Source organism: Apteryx mantelli, chromosome 15 (genome assembly GCF_036417845.1).
Source record: "Apteryx mantelli isolate bAptMan1 chromosome 15, bAptMan1.hap1, whole genome shotgun sequence".
Lineage (NCBI taxonomy): Eukaryota > Metazoa > Chordata > Aves > Apterygiformes > Apterygidae > Apteryx > Apteryx mantelli.
The window spans coordinates 15,043,343-15,054,736 of NC_089992.1; the positions used below are offsets into that span (position 1 = coordinate 15,043,343).

The 11,394-nt window shown below is 46.7% G+C and overlaps 1 long non-coding RNA gene across 1 annotated transcript; it reads right to left on the reverse strand.

Annotated features, from left to right (window-relative positions):
* Positions 1–8,583: 8,583 nt before the first annotated feature.
* On the reverse strand, positions 8,584–11,194 carry LOC106496453 (uncharacterized). The gene is made up of 4 exons (XR_001294605.2): positions 11,095–11,194; positions 10,588–10,716; positions 10,099–10,292; positions 8,584–8,668 (listed from the first exon to the last, which is right to left on the reverse strand). It is a non-coding gene; the product is annotated as an uncharacterized lncRNA (long non-coding RNA).
* Between the last annotated feature and the right edge of the window lie 200 nt (positions 11,195–11,394).

The following is an 11,394-nucleotide window of genomic DNA, read 5'->3' on the forward strand; positions in this document are numbered from 1 at the left end:
GGCCTCACGCACCGGTCCCGGTGCCAGCCCGCACACCAGCTCTTGTGCCAGCCCCGGCCTCACGCACCACTCCCGGTGCCAGCCCGCACACCAGCTCTTGTGCCAGCCCCGGCCTCACGCACCACTCCCGGTGCCAGCCCGCACACCAGCTCTTGTGCCAGCCCCGGCCTCACGCACCACTCCCGGTGCCAGCCCGCACACCAGCTCTTGTGCCAGCCCCGGCCTCACGCACCGGTCCCGGTGCCAGCCCGCACACCAGCTCTTGTGCCAGCCCCGGCCTCGCGCACCGGTCCCGGTGCCAGCCCGCACACCAGCTCTTGTGCCAGCCCCGGCCTCGCGCACCGGTCCCGGTGCCAGCCCGCACACCAGCTCTTGTGCCAGCCCCGGCCTCGCGCACCGGTCCCGGTGCCAGCCCGCACACCGGCCTTGCTGCCAGCCCCACCCCTGCACACCGGCTCTAGTGCCAGCCCGCTCCTGCGCACCAGCCAGGGCCAGAGTCACGCCACCCCCCTTCCCACTGCCCTGGGCCGCTCACCGGTTCCCCGCTCCACACAGCTCCACGCTGGCACTGCGTGGGTCCGCACAAGGGCGCCCACACTGCCGCTGCGGGTGTATATATAGGTGCTTGCTCAGCAACAGCCGGCAGGGACGGGCGGGTCGCAGGCCGCGGCCCTACGAGGTGCGAATGGCTCGCTCCGCTGGAGCTGCTCGGGGCTGGAGCTGCTCAGGGCGGCTGTGCCTGCCAAGGAGGGCCTGGGCTCCTGGGGGGCTGCGCTGCACCTCGCGGTGGCCGTCGCCCGCCCTCTGCCCGGGGCGGCTGTGCTCTCCCCGAGGCTCTGCCGCGGCCCCAGGGGAAGGGAGCCTTCTCCTTCGCGGGAGGAGGCCCGCTCGCCTGAAGACGGGCACCAGCGGCCAGGGAAAGCCCGAGACACCTCTGCTGCTCTGAGCAGGGCTCGGTCGGAAGGGCAGACAGGGCAACGCAGGCCTCGCTGGCTCTAACGGGGTCCCACAGCCCGGGTAGGCGCAGACACCTCCCTGCCGCCGACGCAACCGCTCGTTACACTGGCCGTTCCCTGCCCCGGTCATTACTGTTTGCCAGCACCTCCATCTCACAGGCCGGAGCCCTGCGGGGCACCGCTCGCTCCCTGCTGCAGCATTTATAAACGCGCACACCCGTGCCCTTTCTGCGGAGAAGCACGGCGCCCGCCGTGGGGTTGTCTCCCCACCCTGCTCCAGCACGTCGGAGGACGGTCCCTTAGGGGCGCGCACACCTCCGACCGCAGAGCCAGCCTCTTGCTCCTCACAGCTGGCCGAGCAGCCACCGAAAGCATTGCGAAGAGCCTAAAACTCCAGAGCAATTCAGGTCTACGCTGTCTGGTGTATATAAACTGCACCTATTGCCCTCTCCCACGTGTCAGAGGATACGTCTTTATACAGCGAGGGTGCTTCAGGAACAGACTGTCCAGTAAACATCTCCCTCATGTCAGTCATACCCAGCAATACACGAACAGGAAGGAGGGTATCACACGCAGAGCTTTGATATTACACTCGTAAGTACCTGACCGTCCCTCACGTTGCTGTGTGACTGCTGTAGACTTGCTTGGTAATTACAGATTTCAGAGCTCTGTGCCAGATGCAATATAATTGCAAATGTGGCAATCCAGGATTGTAAAAGGAGGAATTTGACTGAGCAGTAAATAGTGCAGCTGTATGTATATGTGAAGTGCAGCATAACTACATGCAGCATGATTCAGCCACCCGTCAGATCCTCCTACTGGTGATACTTGTCTTAATGAAAAGTCACATCCTTTAGGCCACTAATTGCTGTAAGATATTGCAAATCAGTATATAGCTTGTTCTAATATTGGTTTTACAATCAAAATCAAATCTTTCTTTCTACAGTTTAAATACAACTGTAGCTATTTAACTGTTATGCTTCACACAGTAATTTTTAACATTTTTTAAAGTCTTAATCTCAGTTTGGTACATTAAAAAAAAAAACAGACACAAACAGGCCCAAATTCCCAGAAAATGCTTTCTCAGGACACTTTTTCCACAATGGTTTATTCTTAATTAATGAGCCAAATCATAAGGCAGTTTCCAGTTACTTTGTGGTTCTTCTCAAGAGTTCAGTGTAGGTGCCAGCATGAAAACCTCTTAAAATTAAACAAAAAAACAAAAAAAAAAACGAGAAAAAGAGAAAGTTTGAGGGGATACGAGAAGAATAAACCAGGTCTGATGTGCAGTGTCCTCGTCTGCATGACTGTAGGAGATTTCAGGGTCAGCTTCTCCTCTTATTGAGTCAGTCCATTTCTGGACCCATTTCTGGACCCAGCAAGCAATGGAATGGGATATTACATGCTTAGGTCTTGCTTCACTTCAAAACAAAGAAGAAAGCATGTTTCACTTTTAACCACATAGACATATAACAGATCTTAAAAAATAAAAAAAAAAGAAAAACAGACCAGAAAACTGATAATGATTAGAGAGATCTAATTATACAACATAATTCATGTATAATGTTAATAATAGCGTAATAAGGATGAACATCCCCCCAGAAATGGCAAGCTTGGTTTGGCTAAGTTGACTAAAAATAGCTTGAACTCATAGCTTTACTCCGAGGCAGCTACCAAATGACGGACTCTGCATGAATGCACAGAGAAAACACGGCATAAGGGGATTTCAATTCTGAGAATTTGCAAGCACATATTTGGGAATTCTTTGAGAACAAAAGGACAGTACTGAAGTGCATTTCTGACCTGAGAAACTGTACATGAAGTTAAAACATCTGAGAAATGCATGGCTGAGCTGCGCATCGCACAAAAGCAGGATTAGCTTAGAAACACTAGCAGACCTTGACCCTCCCACTGCCGAGTCCAGGCCAACATGTGCTTCTGTGGGCACAGCACTAACAGAGCCAGGTTTCCTATCCGTTTCTCTCTTGGTTGATTAACTTTGGTGTCTATACAGGTGTGAGCTTAAGCTGCAGCTTTTGCACTGTGATAGCGGCTCTCACACATGCAGCCTATGGTGTTTCAAAGTGTGAGTTTCTGTGGCAGCCTCTTTCGCAGTGCAAATACCAATAGAGCCGCTCTACTTGTGTCTTTTCATGAACTTTGTCAGAGCTTTGGTCTCTTAAGAACACCGTCCACGTGTGACGCTTGGCTGGAATCGGCCACTGGATTTACAAAATCACAAGTTGGGGCAGCATGACAGTGTTATCACATAGACCTTGTTCCTATGGAAATGAAGGTTTAAAAAACAGTTTCTCTGAGACAAATACATGGCTGTATTTTCTTTCAGAGCTTTGGCACTTCATGCGTTCAGCACAGTCCCTGCAACCCAGAACAAAGTGCATTTTAGGCTACATCCCTAGGTGTCTTCTGTGCATTAGTTGTCAAAGAAGTGACGTCCGATGCAGCAGAGCAAGATTCCTATGATTGCTGGGGACAATTACTGCCTGTTAAGTGACGTGGCACGACCGCTTTGGCATGATTGCCTTTGTGGTATAAGGCCACCACGCTTACGAGAATATTACAGCCAAAGGATGAAGTAAGACAATCTGAAAAAGAATAGGAAATACAACATACAATGAAACAAATTGAAATGTGCTAAAAAAGCCCTACAAAGAGTCAGTTGTAATTTAAATGTTGCCAGTAGCAATCACTTTGAAAAAAGCATTAAAATAGAAACGAGTTTTGTGTTCATAGGTATGTATTAATCCATAAGAACATAAAAGCCAGCTGTTACTCAAACTAAGAAAATTATAAACAAATAAAATTAAAATATCAATATGGTCTGAGTGTTCAGTTTTAGCCATTATGACCATTTGGGGTTTTGTTTTTAATTCATCAATAGATGAACAGATAAGTGGATCTAGGTGAATGGGAGACCATTGTTTGTCATAATTCTTTAAGATATCTACAGCCACAATAACAAGGATAGTTTTAGAAGATTGTCCTTATCCCCCCCCATATGTCTGCCTTCCTTTGTGTTGTGGCTACAGGCTTCTGAGTGCACATTTTTAGCCCTATTCATCTTCCTTTAATAGCTGGATTTAAGTATTTCTCAGCAGCATCTACCTAACAGGAGCAAAAATATGTCAGAAATGCCCAAATTGCGTTTCCCATCCTCATAATTTTTAAGTCATATGGTTCATGAGGTCCTGCAGAGATACCTGGATGGCCCCAAGGCAGCGTATCTGGTGTTGGGGATAGCTGATGGCTGGAGCCGCTGAGGCTCTCCTCATCCGGGTTCAACTCCAGCCTGGCAGCAGTTCCCACTGGACGGCTCCCAGGTCTCGCCAGCCTAATGCAGAACAGCCCCGAGGTGCCTCTCGGCTACATTTAAGGCTTGTCTCAGGATTAAAGGGAGAGGAAAACAAATTCATGGCATCTTTTTATTTTGAATCCCCAGACACAGATCAGCATATCAGCAAGTCTGGCAAAGTGGGCTGTATTCATACACCACAACATATTATGCTATGAAAACTCTGTGTACTGGATATATTCCAATACAGTTATACATAGGGAAAGGAAATAAAAACCTTCAATCCAGGATGTCCAATGTTAGCCCATAACAGTATTTGGGCATTTAAATAAAAATGGTCTGATTTTCCAAGGAAAAATCATCTCCAGCTCTCACTGACTTCAGCAGGATATGTCAATCCACAGCATTTCTAAAAACCAGGCCACCTCTATTCAGGTACCTAATTATGGAATTAAGAACCTAAATTTAGATACTTACATTTGAAAATTTTGGCCTATGGGCTCGATTCTCCACTCCTTACATCAGCTCTCCCTGCTATAAACGCTCCAATTAAGTCAGTGGAGTTACTTCCATAGGAAACCTGTCTCATGACTGGAAAATCAGGCTCTGAAAGAGGGGAAACAACAATATTTTTGTTTGCTTTCTTAGGAAAAACATAAATCATGGTACAGGTGCTAAATATTCTGAAGAGAGTAAACACATAACAAGTGCAAGTCAACAGGTGGTCTTCTGTGGTTGCTCACACCCGTGTTTGCTAATGTATAAGGATTTACATTTTCATACAGTTCTTACCAAAAGCCTCCGTCGCTTAATTTTACTACTATTTGGTCCTTTCAAAGTCAAGCTATCTAGCTATTATCATGTTCTCACCTCCTAAACTCCCTTTTTGGAACTAGTAAAATGGCATGTGATTTTTTTTCCCCAGGTGCTCTCAAATTTCTTTATTTTCCAAGTAGTACTTTCTCCCTGGAGACACAGCCAACACTAAGTTAAAAGGGAACTGTGAAAGCAGCGTGCAGGAACCGGGCTCCTCGCACAAGGAAAGCGTGTGCTCCTTATGAGAAGTGATCCCCTGGGCTTGACACTTTGCTGCTCGACCGTTCAGGGTTACGTACAGGGGATTCACTTAGCTGGAAGCAGTCGGGTCCCTGCACGGCCCCGATCACCGGCAGCGCTGGTGCCTGCTCCAGTTGTGGAAGGTGGGACCTCTTAGTCTAGTGCTGTTCTGGAGCAGGATGTGCAATAGTCAGGCCTTCTTTTTGCCAGCAGAAAGTAAGCCCCTTTCTGGGTTTCCATAATTCACTTTGGAAATGGTAAATCGCATAATCTCGTCTCTGTTTGGTGCAGCTCCTAAAATGATGTTTCACAAACAGCGTGTGCTTCCTGAGTAACTGAGCTGGGATGCGTAACTGGATACCAGCTCGGAAAGAATATTGCTGTCTCATTAAAAGTTGTGATTAGTGGTAATGGAATTATAGAATTGTCAAGGTAAAGATATGTAAAGATTCTGCTTTACACAAAGAATAAAAACCTGTTCTATATAAATGTTAGTCTAGGTGGTTACTTACTCAGTAAGTTTGCAACGATTAACCTTTATTGCATCAGCACTTAACCAATCATGCAGTAATACAGTAGAAAAGTAAACTACCAGAAATTAATGTTTTTTTTTCACAAGTAGAAAGAAAGGGAAATTCTTCTCTTACATAGAAGGTCTTTTCTTTGGCTGCAATGTTCATTCCAGACTGGAAACACAGCATTTTCCTTCAGTGTTTTTCAAGGGGATTACAGGTTCACTGATGAAGGCTAAAAAAATATACAGGGAAATATCAGAAAATACATAGGTTTCCATATTAAAATTAAAGCTTTTGTAGCAACAGCAAACCCTAACATTCCCTGAACAGAAGCTAGGAAGTTTGCCAAGAGAAACAAGATATCACCGAGAGCAAAAGAGTTTTGGGGAAAGTAGAAATGCAAGAACTGTTTTCAGTCCAGGTCATCCCCTGCCACTCAGCACTACCAGTGTACTTTTGAGCAGGTATATCCAGAAGCTATGCACCAGCTGCTCATCTCAGCGATCCCGCAAGAAGCCAAACACCCCATTCTTACCATTTCTACTAATTTCAGTGGAAAGCAAGTGCATATGACACTTTCAGGGTGGTGTTCAGAATTTTGCAGTGCTGGTTTTTCTATTGCCAATGGCTTGATCCGTCTTGTAATACTTTCCATAGGCTGTTTTGCACAAGCGATTGCACCAAACTAATTGTTGGTGCAACTCCACCTGCAAGGTGTTCACAGAGATCGGCTGTTGATGCCTCAGCCAGCTGTGTTTACCTTCCCGCTCCTGCTCCCGCACCCGACAGGACTGCTCCCCCATCATGGTCTGTCACCATCCCAAAAAAAGCCCCAGCCAGCTGCTCCGGGCCTGGGCAGCCCTTGCAGCGACACGGGGCCTCATGTTCACGCCATTTGCCCTCATGTGCCTCTGCTGCTCTGCTCCTCACCTGGAGCTTGCGCCACCACCACCTTTTTGACAGGTTTTTCTCCCCAGTTTTCTGAAGACTTGTCATTGCGTTTATCCTCTTTCAGGCAGGCTTTGAGCTCGTGCTCCCAGCAGGATTCGGGCTGGGCTTGTTCTCGCCGCGTTATCACCCATTTCGCAGAACGGCCCAGCAGTGGGGAGCCAGCGTCCCTCTGAAGGGCCGCCTCGTCGCGTGTCTCACCGCGCAGTCATAGCCGGGGACAAGGCCCACACGGCGAGCACGTTCGCAGCCTGCTTAAGAATTACCGCAGCTACCCTGCGGAGCGTATGGAAATTACAGACAGCTTTCCACGCGCGCTGTAAATGAAAAGGATAATTCCTTTTTATAGAGAAGAGATTACCTTGCTAGAACAAGTCCAGCCTACAGTTCCACCCAGGCGAAATTAATTCCATGGCTCCTGCTCGACTTACGAGAGAGTAGGGCAGGAAAACAGCACGTTGTTAAATACAGGGCAATATTTAATGTAACCACACGCATGGTTTATAAGAGAAGTTGCATATCATTTACTAAAGTGGTCAGTGAGCTGGGGTTTATTAGGTAAAATGCCAGAGCTACTGCAAAACTGCCATGGCCTCATTCTAAAAATTGTAGCTGCATAGTTACTAGCCAGAGCCCTTTTAGACTATTCATGGCCATTTAGTGGCATATTACTAAGTGTTAATAGTAAAGACTGAATACAAATAGCACTGAATAGAAAGGGTTGCACACACAGAAGGTCATCTGAACCAATTTTTCAATAGAGAAGTATGAAAATCACACAGATTCAAGTTTCACTGATTCTCAAACTTTTTTTGGTTTGTTTTTAAATGAAAATATTTTCCTAAAATTCCACTCATTAGCTACTCAAGACCTATGTAATTGTATAATCTGTACTGAAGAACACGCTCAGCTCCCTGATGGACAGAGTTGATTATATCACCCTTATGGGCTCAGCTGCACTCTCCTTACAAACCCAAATTCACTGATAAAGACCAAGCCCACATCACCCCAAGTGTAATGTTTACAAACTTTAGTGCAGCTAAGCCAAAACAATTAATCGTTTCAGGAGTCTAGTGAGGGCATAATATCAACTACAGGAAAAAAAAAAGTATTAAATACTGAAAGGCCTCACTCTACTTTGCTACCTAAAAAATATATGGGTGCCTGGCAAGTGTCGTCAATGGTGAGATCCTTGGCCCACATACAAAGGTCAACTCTGCTTTGTACAAGGAGCTAGGATTTCAACTCCAGCTATATTGAGCTCTGCTTTCTTTGCTACATTCACACTGGCACACTAGTTGAATTATAACTTTAATTCTTAAAGTTGATTTATTCTCATGTTATTCTCAGCAGTACCCATAAAATTATTTGGCGGTGAAAGGAAGCTGACATTTATTCAAGGATCTCAAAGGCATGAAGTTCAGTATGTGTACTGAAAAATTAAACAAAATTGCAGTAAGTGATTAAGTTGCTCACCTTCATGTATCAATTAAAACTTGGAGATGAAAAAGATCCTGGTACGTATTTATTGGCCCACTTTAGGAGCAAAGTAAATCTTTACTTAATTAAGGTATGTATTTTATTAAACTAGCAATACAGTTAGAACATTGCAGCTGTATGTTTGCTTATATTGCTTTTGGCTCCTTCTGAATTTCTTCTTGGTTAATTTATTTTTCCTTTAAGTCGTTTAACCGGGTTTCTTTCTTTGCACAAAACATAAGCGACTTCTCTGCCTCATAGACACAGGGCCTTATTGTTCTCTTGCTTACAGCAGCGCAAAGCGGCAGCGGTTCCACTGCAGTCTATAGAATTACATCAATGTAAAGATGACGTCAGAGAGCGAGCAATCAAAGCCCTTGTTTCAAAGTCAGTTGTTTTTACTTAAAAAAAAGAAAGAAAAAAAAGATGAGCACAGAACACATTTGTTTTGCTTCTCAACTGAAATGTCAAATAAGCGCTCTAATTCTGGCATCGGATCTGTGTGGGATTTGCACGCATGGATCACGTTGCAAAAGCAGGGCCTTAGTCACAAACGATCATGATAAGAGTCCGTTTCCTTGATCTGATTTGAAGAAAGGGGGAGGGTTTTCCCGTGTTTGTTTGCTGTCATTGAAACTACTTTTTCCACTGTCTAGAGCCAATAACAAACTTTCATCAACTATTAGCAATAAAGTTCCAGCAAGAAATACATGATGCATCTAAAGCCATTCCTCAGCTTTGCTTCACCAAGCCAACCACTACGCACATTTAATACTTTCAAATCTTTTTTTGCTTGACCAAGAAAAGAAACTTTGTACCAAGACCCTTTTTTTTCCTTTAACTAGATACCTTGCTGGTGAGAGGTACCGAGTGGCGAGCCGGGGCCGAGGACGCTTTTGCGGCGCCCCGGGCTGCTCGGGGCTGTCTCCGGAGGCTGCCGTGAACCACAGCACCCTTCAGACGGCTCTAGCTCACGGCAGGCGCCTTCCCGACCCGCCGGGCAGCCTCAGCCTGTGAGGACACAAACCGGGTAAAGCCAGTTCTCTCCAGCTTCCTCCACGACTCTAGCTGATACAGCACCGACCTGTAAACCCCGCCTTACCACCAGCCTGCTGGGTTTGCCTCCGTTACGTTTAAAAAGCTGAAGCAGTTGCTCGCTCCCGGCCCTTCGCGCTTCCCCGTTTCCTCCTGCGGCGCTCCCGCTTTGTCGAGCAGCGCCGTTTTTACTGCGTTGCAGGACTTGCGGTTTGATCGTGGGCATCGCACCTACGCCACAGCTGCAAAACCGTCCTGCGGCCACAGGTCTAGGCAGTCGCCTGCCGCTGGCTCAACACTGCCCATGCGGTACTAACAAGGATTAAACCTGCGCTAGTTACACCAGATAAACCTGCCCGCTCCAACACACCCTGCCCCTCAATTTTCATCAGAAATTTCAAATGGAATGATTTACAAATGAAATCTGAATTGAAACTGTAGCTTTTTCTGTGTCCTTACTGCAATACCAAAGGTACCACAGGTGTTAATCAGTTTTAGTTAGATACATATGACTTAGCAAAGGAGTAATCTAAAATTTGTTTATAAAATGATACATTTGAGCTTCTGCAGAACAGAAAAGAAGCTATAGCTTGTGTTGAAAAGAAAATTCAGATATTCCCTTGTGCTTCTCAGAGGTGAGGGAATACACGTTTTCAGTAGCACAGTCACTGGGAGAAAAATGGGCAAACTAGGAGTGAAGGAAACTAGAGAAAAAACAGCTTAAGTTATGGCTAGAACCATAATACGAGGGCAGGAAAGCGAGACTGATCTGCTCCGATCAGCCGGCGGTACTCACCGGCCTCTCCGGCGCTGTCCGTATCCGCAGCTCCAGGGGCCTGCCGGGGACCACGGCAGCCTGCTCCGTGAAGAGAAGCCATATGGACCGAGGAGCCCAGGAAAGCAAATCCGCATTTCTTCAGCCCTTCCGAGGAAGCTCAGCCGGCTTCGCCTTCCCAGGGGGCTGGGGGAAACTCCCAGGCACAGGAGGCCCTGCGAGCCATCATAAAACCCGACTCAGTTTTCCTAGGAAAACTGCCCCCCCCGGGACATGGCAAACGAGCGCCTGCCTGGCACACGGGGGAGCCGTGCTTCGGGAAGCTTCGGGAATCCGGCCGGGATCAGGGAGGCAGGCGCCGCGGCGGTGCCGGCTCCACGCGCTGCCCGTCCTTCCCCTGGGAGCCGTGCCGCCCCGGGAGCTCGCGCCCAATAGCCTCCCGCGGCCCCGGCCCGACCGGGAGCACCGGCTTCCCCGTGCACGCAGCTGAGAAAGGCAGCATTTACCTACCGAAGCAGCTCGGATTTAATTGTTTATTTTTCGTGGCGCATAGAGTCTCTCTCGAGTAGTGAGGCTCCATCGGGTGCCGCTTGCGGCAGGCACGGAAGGGAACACTATTTGCATGAAAGAGGTTGTATCCTGGAGAGGCAGGACAGAAACATGTACTCAGACAATAAAAAAGGGAACTGCCTAATGTCCAAAAATCAATTATTCATGACTTGCTATTAAATTATTGCTTTGTCAGCTATTCAAGAAGTTTGTTAGAACTCATTTTCATCATAATAAAGTGCAAATCAAATACAAAGTAGGCAGTACATTAAAAATGTCAACAAGTTGCTATGACTGTTGATGTTTACTCTGTGGTTTTTTTAAGCATCACTGATCATGCAAAGATGACACAAAAAATAAGAAGAAAACTAAATAAGTTCAGTCAAAAAGCAGTGTATAGAAACACAGGCAGGGCAAGACAGACAGGAGGTGCGGATCCACAATAACGACCAGTAAAGAGCTTAATACCTTCATAGTAATTTGTTTTTTCCTATGTCACAATTGTATGATTTCTTGTTTGGTGTGGTAGTTTGAAGCAATAACCTTTTCACTCACATTTGACAAAGGAGCAGGTGATATATCTATTTCAACATGTGAAAAGAGAGTGTTAATGTTTAAAATACCATGTTATGCGAGAAGGTTAGCTGTACTGAGGCCAGCCAACCTAAAGGAGAACATGTTGCTTGAAATACTCTGTCCTGAGCAGTATTTTTGACATATATAAATACAGAATCAGAATTAGAGGGTTATTCTAAATTATAATCTGGA